Consider the following 11,147-nt stretch of genomic DNA (forward strand, 5'->3'; position numbering starts at 1 on the left):
GTAGTTCCTAATGATTCTCAGACAAGTTGTTTGAACTCATGTCACAGTAAGACAAACATTCTATCTCTGCTCAAAAGTAAAATTTTAAAAAGATAATGTGGATAAATTCTCACAATGCATTCTAGGCACTGGTGACAAAGGCTGACCTCACAATACCTTTTCCGGAAGTCCATCTCTCTGTGTAGAGACCGCGTGCATAAATGTTCAGGTCGTTGTCCATCCTTCACTCTGGAAGAGGACCATGAATGATATACCATGAGGGTAATATCTGGACTTGAGCATGACTCGAATGGTAGTGACTGCATCTAAAATGTAATTGTTGTTCACATCAGCCCTATTTTCATAATGGGCACAATAATATAATAGCTATCAGAACCTTATCCCAAAGTAACTTGTCTGACTTATGAAAGAAACACACCAGAAAATGAATTATACAATTAACAGCCTGAAACTAATTGTTCTCTAGGAGGATCCCTGAAAAATTAGGCTGTTCCAGAAGGAGATCTTGGGTGGTGAATATCTCCAGTACAGGTTCCTGCAAATCATACAACATCGCAAATATATCCTGGATGAAGTCCTCCTTCAGGACCACTCTCTAACCCATACTCACAAATATAGGATGTCCTTTACCCAATATGAATTTGCTACCCTGAGCATTTGTATGGGAGGTCAGGGCCCTGTTACCTATATTTGAGGAAAACTAGACAATAAACTCTGTTTGAAGATTTTGCTAGAATAAACTTTGGGTAAGAGAGGTAATGTAGTGTGTAATCTGAGTTCAAAACCAGCCTCCAATACATACTGACTGACTCTGTGACCCAGAGAAGGGTAGATAGGATGCTGGACTAGCAGAGAGCAAGACCTGAATTCAAATCCTGCCTCAGATACTAGTCAAGTTACCGAGGGCAAGTCATTTTAACTCTCTCCACCTCTGTTCCTTCATCTGTAAAATGGGGAAATACTAGAGCCTCTGTTTTTGGGTGATTAAGAGTCTCTTTTGAGGCTAAATCTGTAAAACCTTCAAGAGCAAAGCTAGGTCCTTATTAATAGAATAAAATCACCTGAAGTGGTTGCATGAATTTGAATTCACACTACAGAGAATTAAAATTATGTAAAATATGCAGTGTGAATTCAAATGAGGTGAAAAGGGCCCACTAATCTGGACCTGCTGCAGACAATGCTTTACCAGGGAGAGTGGGTGACAGAGGTTTGGGGAGGAGAACCCTTCTTTTTTTGTTCCTGCTTTGAGAGAGGGCACATGAGGTTCCAGATCGTCTTCAGGGAGAGACCAGAGAAGAGAGGCCAGATTTTGGAAGGCAGGCAGTTGAGAAACATCTGTGAAGCATCTACTATGTGTGTACCATTTACTGTGCTAAGTTCAGGGGACACCAAGAAAGGCAAAGGATAATCCCTCCTTTCCAGGAGCTAATGTGGGAGATAACATGCAAAGAGCTACGGACAAACACATCATGGACAAGATAAATTGGAAATAACCAACAGAGGGAAGGCCCTAGAATTAAAGGAGAACAGGAAATTCTCTCTGTAGGAAGTGGGATCTTAGATGACTTGAAGAAAGCTGGGAAGCTGAGATGAGGGAGAGAGAATTTAGGCAGACTGGACAGCCAGTGAAAATGTCCCCAACATGCCCCTAGAGACTTTGGAGAATTTACCCTTGGGGGAGACTGAGGCTGTTCTCTCTTGGTTGATCTTAGCTTTTTCATTCCCAGCAGGAAAGCTCCTTCACTCTATATTTTCTGGCATCATCTGATTTATATAACTTCTCTCATTTCTGTTTGTTACCTGTGTGGATGAATGGGTTTACTCTCTATACACAATTTGTGATGGTCTTTTATAAAACTAGCATTGGATAAGGAGTCAAGTCTGCAGAGATAAATTTGGGTACCCCTTCTTGTTTAAGGAATACTGAGCAGGGGGGTGGCTAGGTGACAGTGAACAGAGCACCAGCCCTGGAGACACGAAGACATGAGTTCAAATCCAGCCTCAGACACTTAACACTTACTAGCCATGTGACCTTGGGCAAGTCACTTAGCCCCAATTGCCCTGCCTTCCCCCCTCAAAAAAAAAAAAAAAGGAATAGTAAGCAGGAAAGTCGCTTGAACCTAAAAAAAAGAATCATTCCCCTAAAGCAGCATTATTGGCATGGGGCTGGAGGAGATAAATATAATCCTAGTCCAGTACCCCCTCTCTCAAAGGAGAACAATGTGAGCAGCCTTGTGGCCCCTTCTCCTGTTCCACTCCAGGAAGGGATCAACGTTATTTTTGGAAAGAAATGTCTAAGATTCCAGAGATGTGTGCTTATACCTCCCCAAAGGCTGCATGTAGATAATCCACACAGGGACACCCCCACACACCCTACAATATCTAGATGAACTGCACCCCTGGTTACTGAAAGAACTGACAGAAATGATAGTTAAGCTGACATTTCTCACTGGGTTTTTGTTGTTATTCAGTCACGTCTGACTCTCTGTGACCTCATTTGGGGTCTTCTTGGCAAAGACTCTGGAAGGCTTTGCCATTTCCTTCTCCAGCTCATTTGACAGATGAGGAAACCGAGGCCAACAGGGTGAAGTGGCTTGCCCAGCGTCACACAGCTAGGAAGTGTCTGAGGTTGGGTTTAAACTCTAGAAGGTGAGACTTCCTGATTCCAGGCCCATTGCTCTATATAGGCACTGCTCCACCTTCAAACGATTACTTATACTTATGAAAGATCAGGAAGACTGGTATTGGCAGGATAGGTTTGAATTCAAATAGCCAAGAAGGCAAAGCTGGGGCAAAGATGGCTCTCTTTCTTCTCTGCTATGTGCATTGCTGTTGGTGGTGATCCAGAGACAGCCTGGCAGAGTGCCTTCTCCTCTACCCTCTACATAGTCAGCAACCATCAGCATCAATGATCACTTCGGGGTCTCAGTGGCTTCTAGCTTGCTTTGGTGAGGGAAATCCGGTGACAGGATGGAGAGAGCTCCCTTTCTTTGCCTTTGGGATCTGGTCTTGGACACCTCCTCGAGGCAGCTGGGAATGGGAAACTCCCCTCCACCTCCGCCAACAAGCTCCCTCAGAGAGGGGTACAAGCTCCCAGAGATGGCACCCACGGAGTGGGAGAGGGAATCCACAGAGGGCACATAGGTAGAAGCAGCAAACAAGCCTGGAGAGTATGCCCTGCGACGTTCTGGAGATTTAAAAATGGCTCTCGGTATGTAGCAGCCATCCCTCCCTACATTTGTTTAGGGCAGTCTTTCCCATTCATCAGCTCCTTTGGGCCCCAGGGCCCTGCGCAGTGATTGTCCTTACTTTACTGTAAGGTGGCCGCCGTGCAGAGAGCTCGGGATCCGGAGTTGGTGGGGAGAACTGAGTTCAAATCTTCCGTCAGTCACTTGTGAATCTGCAGGCAAGTCACAGCCTCTCAGCGTGGATTTTTCAGGGCTTTGTTAAGGCTTAGCCGAGGTCCTATAGCCCCGATGCACTTGTTAGTGCGGGGATCACGGTCCTCTCGACTATGAAGCCCAACGGCCATAAGGGCCAGAACATGCACCACGACCTTCCCAAACTCTGGGTCTGCGCCTTTGGTAACGGGAGCCTGGAGCCAGAGGCGTCTTCTGAAGGCCCGTGACAGACCCTGCAGCCCTCGGGGGCCAAGCTGCAGAGAGACTCCGCGGCCACGCACGCCCGGCCTTGGCCCCCACACTCAACTTCGTAACTACTCTGCAGAAGGGACACCGAGGTCCGGCAAGCCCTAGTTTGGTGCCCGCTGTCCAGCTCTCCGAGCTCTGCGTCTCTCTGCGGGAGAGCACAGCCAAGGTTTGTGCAGGGGATCCTTTGAATCTAGGCTGGGGTTTGGAGTTAATGCCGCGATCTTCAAGAGGGACCTTGGAACTTTAGTCCAGTAGTTTGGGGAAGGGGAGAGGGAAAAATGAAAGCTTTTTCTTTTTTTTGCTTTTTGGAGGGCAATTGAGGTTAAGTGACTTGCCCAAGGTCACACGGCTAGTTTTTGTGTTAAGTGTCTGAGGTTGGATTTGAACTAAGGTCCTCCTGACTCCAGAGCCGGTGCTCTACTCACTGAGCCACCTAGCTGCCCCCGAAAGGAATGCTTTTTAATTGAAAAATAATTGGAAAAAAAAAAAAGAGAAGTCTGCTTGTTCAGTGAGCTCCAGAATAGGTCCACCTTCTGAGGGGAGTCTAAACCAGCAGACGGTACTTGGCTGGTGTTGGGTGATGCAATGGGTAGAGCAACGAGTTTAGAGTCGGGCAGACCTGAGTTCAAATCCAGCTTTAGACACTTACTGTGTGGCCGTGGGAAAGTCATTTAAACCTTCTTTGCCTCAGTTTCCTCATCTGTAAAATGAGCTGGAGAAGGAAATGGCAAACCATTCCAGTTGCTTTGCCAAGAAAACCCCAAATGGGGTCTCGAAGAGCTGCACAAGACTGGAATGACTGAACAACTGAACTGTCCGGGGAAGACTAGAATTGTGTGAGAAAGGGGGCTCACCAAAACGGCAGTAACCTTCCCTGGAAGTAGCCTTGGGTTCTGTGTCCTTGGTGCAGAGGGGAGTGATGGGCTTTCAGTGTTTGTATTTGTTCATGGATTCCTGAGTCCTTGGGATCTTTTACATTCTCTGGAGAATGAAATCAATGATCTCCCATCCCCAATATCCATACTTTACCATGAAGGTGTTGGAAATCCCATTATGCACATATGGGAAAACGTAGATGTGAGCAATACCTAAGATTCAGATAAACTATTTTTTTCTGGGTTAACTTCATGGGGGATCCCAGGGTTAAAGCAAAAAACTGACCTCGAGGGATCAGCTCTAGGGTCAGACCCAATCTGTGTGAGCTTAGAGTCTTTGGGGGAGCCTTTGGGCCATGAAATACTTCTTAGCTGAAAGGGAGCATGTCCAGCACATGTAAAAAAAATTCCGTGGTATTTTTTGTTCTCTATCAAGATTAGCATTTTTCCCCCTTCCCACAGCCTCTCCCTTGGTGGCTGGCATAATTGGGATTGAGGTTGGTGAGGATAATTCAAGTATGCTCTGGCCTCACTGTCCCAGAGTCAACTTGGCTACGTCAAGGCTTCAGGGTCCTTGGCAGTCCCTAAGGAGTGGGGGCATCTTCTCCAATGCTATTAGCTTGATTCCCAGTGGGCTGTGTGCCTTCCACTGTTAACTGCCAATGGCCAGCACCCAGGGCTCTCAATAACAATTAGCTTTTACAAAGTGGTGTTTACTTCTAAAAAAAAAATACAAACATTTCTTCTCAATGCCTAGGGTGGGTGGTGCATTTTCCCTTGCACCACCTTAGTCTGGTGAGAATGAGTTCATAATTAGCAGTTTCTATTTAGTACTGGTCATGCCTCATTCCTTTGGGAATCAACACTAGGCTGGCTAAAAAAACCAGAATGAACTCCACTCCCAGTTTCCTGGACAGCTCTGTTACAACCTTGTGACCTTAGACACTTGCAAGGTCACAGTCCCCCATTCCTCTACCCAAACCAAAAGGACACCAGAAAACAAAGGATAGAGATCTCTTTTTAAGGGGACACACTTAGGCCTTGGAAAGACTAGGTGGAGGCCTCTCCCCCATAGTAACTGTCTGTTCTAGAGCCCATCAAGGAAGGAGAAAGGAAGAGGCTGACTGTTTTTTCTGAAGATGCCATCAGCTTCAGTTCAACTTCAGTCAATTAAAGTCTAGAACCAGGCACAGAGTGTCCACACATGCTCAGAAGCCTCTGCAAGGCACAGGGTTCTCCCGGAATTAAACTCCCAGCCTCTTTCACTCTGGTAACTGCCTCAGTCAAACACTCTGCCCATCTGTTATATAAAGTTAGCCGGATATATGGGAGAAGAATGGTTGGAAGCTTTTGTCCTGTCCTCCAAAGTCTGGCCCAGAGATCCTGGTCAAGCTAGGATCAAAATTTCTTCCCTCCAGGAACTGGGTGTCCCCCCTCCTGCTAACCCAAATCTCAAAATCTCTTGTTTCTTCTCTATCCTGACTCTCTTGCCAAAGTAGCTGACTAGTTATCTCCCTCCTCATTATGTTCTTTAGCTTTGAGGATGATGGCACCACTGTCTAGGCAAGTCTGGAGGTGGGGTGGGGTGGGGTGGGGGAACAGACAAAGGGAATAGCTCAGAAAGACCACAGCTCCTCCTGCTCAGTGGATTCACAGAAAAGGAGGGGAGAGGGGAAAGAATCTGATTTTTTTCCATTTGTATCCCTTAGCTGTGCTGGGTACATTCTTCATAGGTATTTGTCAAATTTGATTATTTAAATATCGGATGGGCTTTCATTGGGAAGAAGAATTGTTTTGCTTGGTCAAACTGGAAGTATTTACTGGGAGATCTCCCTGTACATCAGTTCCTTCATCTGTAAAATGAAGGGATTGGACCAGAAGGCCTCTGAGGTCCCTCCTAGGTTCATGATCCCATTCATGATCTCTGATTTATGTGCCCACGGAAGGCATGAGAAAGGCAGGTTCTGAAGTCTACCACATGAATGAGTGAGTGAAATAAACGTGTGATTGGATGAATGAGTAGAAAAGCACTTCTGAAGTGCTTACTATGGACCAGGCCAAGTGCTGGGGATACAGAGTTAAACCGAAAGACATCTTTGCCCTCAGGGAGCTTATGGTCTAACTGGGGAGGCACCCATGGAAGGGTTTTGGTCTGAGGCATCACAGAGATGGGAGTTGATGCATACAGTTGTCAGCTGTCATGCACTTTGAGAAGCCAGGGCCCCCCTGATATGATGCCTGGGTCCAGAGCCGGAGGTGGAAAGGCCTGGAGGGTGTGTGAGCTGAAGCTGGACAGGGCTGGATGCCATCTGCAGCAGCGTCCTGGTCACATTGTTGCCTGAGAAAAGGAGGGAAAGCAAAATCCTGCTGGGTTTGCTGCTGGTTACAAAAAGGCATTTGACCCGTTGTGCAGCACCAGCCCTGGAGTCAGGAGGACCTGGGTTCAGATCCGGCCTCAGACACTTAACACAAAAAATAGCCGTGTGACCTTGGGCAAGTCACTTAACCCCAATTGCCCTCAAAAAGAAAAAAAGGCATTTGACCTGGCAGAGCAAGCACAGGCTTGGGGGGGGGGCTCACCTGCAAAGGGTGTCTCCTAGGTATGTATGAAGACTCTGGAGGATTAGGAGAGGAATTGAGAGAAGGCGTCTACCTCCCAGGGCTTTTGTGAGGATCAAGCACGATAGTACCCGGAAGATGCCGGGCTGGCATAGCAGCCAGAATGCCTGACAGGCAGTCAGGAAGCTGACAAGCATTTAAGTGCTCACTGTATGCCAAGCATTGTGCTAAGTGCTGGGCTACAAACAGAAACAAAAAGAAAAGGAAATGGCATTCTAATGGGGGAAGACAAGACCTAAGGGGAGCTGAAGAGGGCCATAAGGGGAGCAGAGCAGGGAATACACCACAACAGGAAGGGAAGCCCAGATGTGGGTCCATCCTAAAATGGAGGCTCCAGAAGCAATTCAGCAATGAGAAAAGGGGGAAGAAGGCAGCTGAAGCATGGAAGGCCTGAGTTCAAATCCTGCCTCAGACACTTACTAGCTGTGTGACCCTTGGCAAGTCATTTAACCCTGTTTGCCTCAGTTTCTTCATCTGTAAAATAGAGATCCTAATAGGACCTACTTGGGTAGTTGTCAGGATCAAATGAGATTATAGATGTAAGCATTTTGCAACCTTTAATGTGCTATATAAATTTTATAAATATTTATATAAACAAATATAAATAATATAAAGCTAAATATAAATATTTCTATTTATTAATATAAATATTTATATATTCATATCTATACAAATAGATATAAATATTTATATATTTATATTTACTAACAAATAGATATATTATTGTTATTATTGATTAGCCATTCCTATTTCTATTACAGAAGGAAAGTCAAAGCTTATAAATTCATTAAAAAAATGTGGGGGGGCAGGGTTTCCAGGCCAAAGAAGAGTTCTGGAAAGCATCTGGGGCCCTCCCGAGGCCACTGTCTGCCCACAGGGATGGCAGTCAGATGACCAACGGAACTGGAACATTGGATAAGGAAAGGCTCCAGGTGGCATCCAGGCAGCCGATCCCTCTGGGAAGTGGCCTGAACCCAGGATTCAGAAGAGATGAAGTGAAGGCCAAGGACATTGGCGGGCCCTAGAGCCATCCCCATGCCTGGAGGAAATGAGATAAGCTCTCCCACATTCTAGCCAGCCTTTGCTGGAAGGGTAGGGGCCACAGACACCAGCGATAAAAGTAGTAGGTCAGCTAGGGTGCCCCTTCCTCCCACAATCCCGTGATGTGGGAGGGAAAGGAGTCTTCAGCACCTCCTTTCAAAGTGGAGCAAGCCTCAGCTTGGGGGAGTTAAATCCCCTGTCCAAAGTCAGGAATCAGAGAATCCCTAGAATTCCCCAAGGCCTCATTCAGCCTATACCTGAAGCCCTACAGGACCCAGGGCCCCCATGAGCACCAGAGGCAGCCCGTCCTACTTTTGTATAATTCTGCAATAATTGTTATATGTTTTTCTGGCCCTTAAGCTCCCTTCAGAGCTCAGTCATGTCTGATTCTTTGTGATCCCATTTGGTTTTTTTTTTTTTGGCCTTTTGGAGGGCAACTGGGGTTAAGTAACTTGCTCAAGGTTACATGGCTAGTTTTTTTTGTGTGGGTGTTAAGTGTCTGAGGCTGGAACCGAACTCAGGTCCTCCCAACTCCAGGGCCAGCGCAGTGGGTGCTTTACTCACTGAGCCACCTAGCCATCCCTGGGGTTTTCTTGACAGAGACACTGGAGTGGTTTGCCATTTTCTTCTCCATCTCATTTTCCAGATGAGAAAAATTGAGGCAAACAGGGTGAAGTGACTTGCTCAGCCACCAAGCTAGTAAGTTTCTGAGGCTGGATTTGAACTCAGGTCTTCCTGACTCTAGGCCCAGTGCCCTAACTGCCCCCAAATTACTTTACACTTATTTAATATTATATATGTATAATTTATATATAACATAATATATATTTTATACCTAATCATCTGCATGCATATTGTTTCTTACCAGTAGAATATAAACTCCATGAGGGCAGGAACTGTTTCATTTTTGTATCCTCAGCACCTGGCATAGTAGTGCCTGAAATATCATAGGTGTCTAATAAATGTTTATTGAGTTGAACTGATGGTGGAAGCATCCAGGTGGCACAATGCATAGGGCACTAGATGTAGAGTCAGGAAGACATCCCTCTGATACTTACTAGGGGGGTGATCCTGGTCAAGTCACTTTATCTCTCAGTTGTCTCATCTGTTAAATGGGGTGCATGTGTGTACAAAAATAGCATTTGTACCTCCCAGGGTGGTTGAGAGGATTAAATGAGATGATATGTGTAAAGTGTTTTGCAAACCTTCAAGTACCATATAAATGCCCACTATGAGAAAGACAAAATAGAACACCCAGAAATGGTAGCTGCCCACAGCAGAAATGCCACTGATTTAATGCCTGCTGCCCCGAGGGGTCATGAGTAAGGATGTCAGCTGCACAGCTCACTCTTCTACTCTCCCTACCTGGCACAGGGCACCTTCTTGGCATGATGCCAAGCAGATGACAGTGTGTGAAGTTCACCCCACGTGGGTGTGTTATGGATGAGCCTACCACGTTCAGCAAGCAGGCGTATTGTGTGTTCACATGATACGTGGTATTATAGTATATGTTGCAGTTTGCAGGGGCTACATGTTTTTTGACTGGGGGAAGAAATATCATGGAACCTAGAATCTTTTCCCCATCTTGTTTCCCCAAGCTCTTGTTCTGGCCCCCATCTTGGACTATCACAATAGTCCAGTCTTTCTCCTTTCTGATCTGTCCACAGCTGCCAAAATAATCTTCCTGAAACAGGCTCCTTCCTCAGGAAGCTTCTGTCTTCTAGGAGAAAAACCCTTTAGCTTGACACTTAAAGTCCACCCCAGTCTGGTCCTAGCCTACCTTTTGATATTTATTGCACAAGAAGTTTCCCTTCTTGAGCTCTAAATTCCAATCAAAATGACCCACTCAATATCTCAAATACAGAATATTCCCTTATAATATCACACTATTCCCAAAATACTCTCCCTTCCGGGGCCTTTCCTAGGCTGTCTACCAGCTAAAATGTGTTCTCTCCTCACTTCTACTAATTAGAAGTCTATCTTTCTTCATGGCCCATCTAAGATCCTACCTCTTCCAGGAAGACTTTCCCTAATTATCAGTGTCTCTCTCCTCAAATTAGATGTATTGTGTTTCTCTTTAACTTATAGGACATAAGCTGCTTGAAGGCAGGACCTTTTTTTAAAAAAAAAAATCCTCTTTTTTATTTTCTGAGCCTACCATTAAAAATGCTAAATTAATCCTTGTTAAATAAATAAGTGAATGAGAAGAAATGACGTGGGCTGGAGGAGATGCTTGATGATGCAGAGTGCTGGCATTGGTGGAGAATGGAGAAAGAGACATCAGAGGAACAGGGGCATCTGGAGATTGGGAGAGGACTTTGAAGATTTCCTCCTCATCTTCTGGTGTTGTGGGAAAAATTCTGGATGTGGAATTAGGGGAACTGGGTTGGAATCCAGTCTTGGGTACTTGGGACTTTTGGAATCTTGGAAAAGTCCCATTTTCCTTCTCCACAAATTGAGGAAATTGGACTATGTTCTAGCTTTAAATTTTAGGATCTCCATGGCCCTTGAAAGGAGATGTCACTGAAAGTAAATAACTCTAGAGACTAGCTCTAGCTTTGCCTGAGAAATCGTGTGGATGATAAGAGCTGAAAATGGAGAAAAAAGTGCTCTACACTGACCAGTACCATTCATTAAATATCTATCATGTTGGTGGGTTGCCTATGATGAACTTAAGAGAGGAAAGAAGGAGAAAAGGAACAAAGGAGGGGAGGAAGGAAGAATAAAAAATGGGAAATGAAAGGAAGAAAGTATGGAAGAAAGGAAGCTGGGGGGAGGGAAGGTGGGAAAGAAGGAAGGAAGGAAGGAAAGAAGAAAGGAAGGAAGGTAAGAAGAAAGGAAGGAAGGAAAGAAGAAAGGAAGGAAGGGAGATAGGAAGGAAGGAAGGAAAGAAAAAAGGAAGGTAAGAAGAAAGGAAGGAAGGAAGGAAGGAAGGAAAGAAGAAGGAAGAAAGAAGAAAGGA

General features: G+C 45.4%; 1 long non-coding RNA gene across 1 annotated transcript in view; it reads right to left on the bottom strand.

Annotated features, from left to right (window-relative positions):
- LOC138156474 (uncharacterized) overlaps positions 1–11,147 on the bottom strand; it is a 34,914-nt gene that overhangs the window by 7,029 nt on the left and 16,738 nt on the right. The window contains exon 2 of the long non-coding RNA XR_011167158.1: positions 157–228. This is a non-coding gene — a long non-coding RNA (uncharacterized lncRNA). The remainder of the gene's footprint in view (positions 1–156; positions 229–11,147) is intronic.

This window comes from Petaurus breviceps, unplaced genomic scaffold (genome assembly GCF_028583685.1).
Source record: "Petaurus breviceps papuanus isolate PSGF00001 unplaced genomic scaffold, PetGlider_PUasm1.0 99, whole genome shotgun sequence".
Lineage (NCBI taxonomy): Eukaryota > Metazoa > Chordata > Mammalia > Diprotodontia > Petauridae > Petaurus > Petaurus breviceps.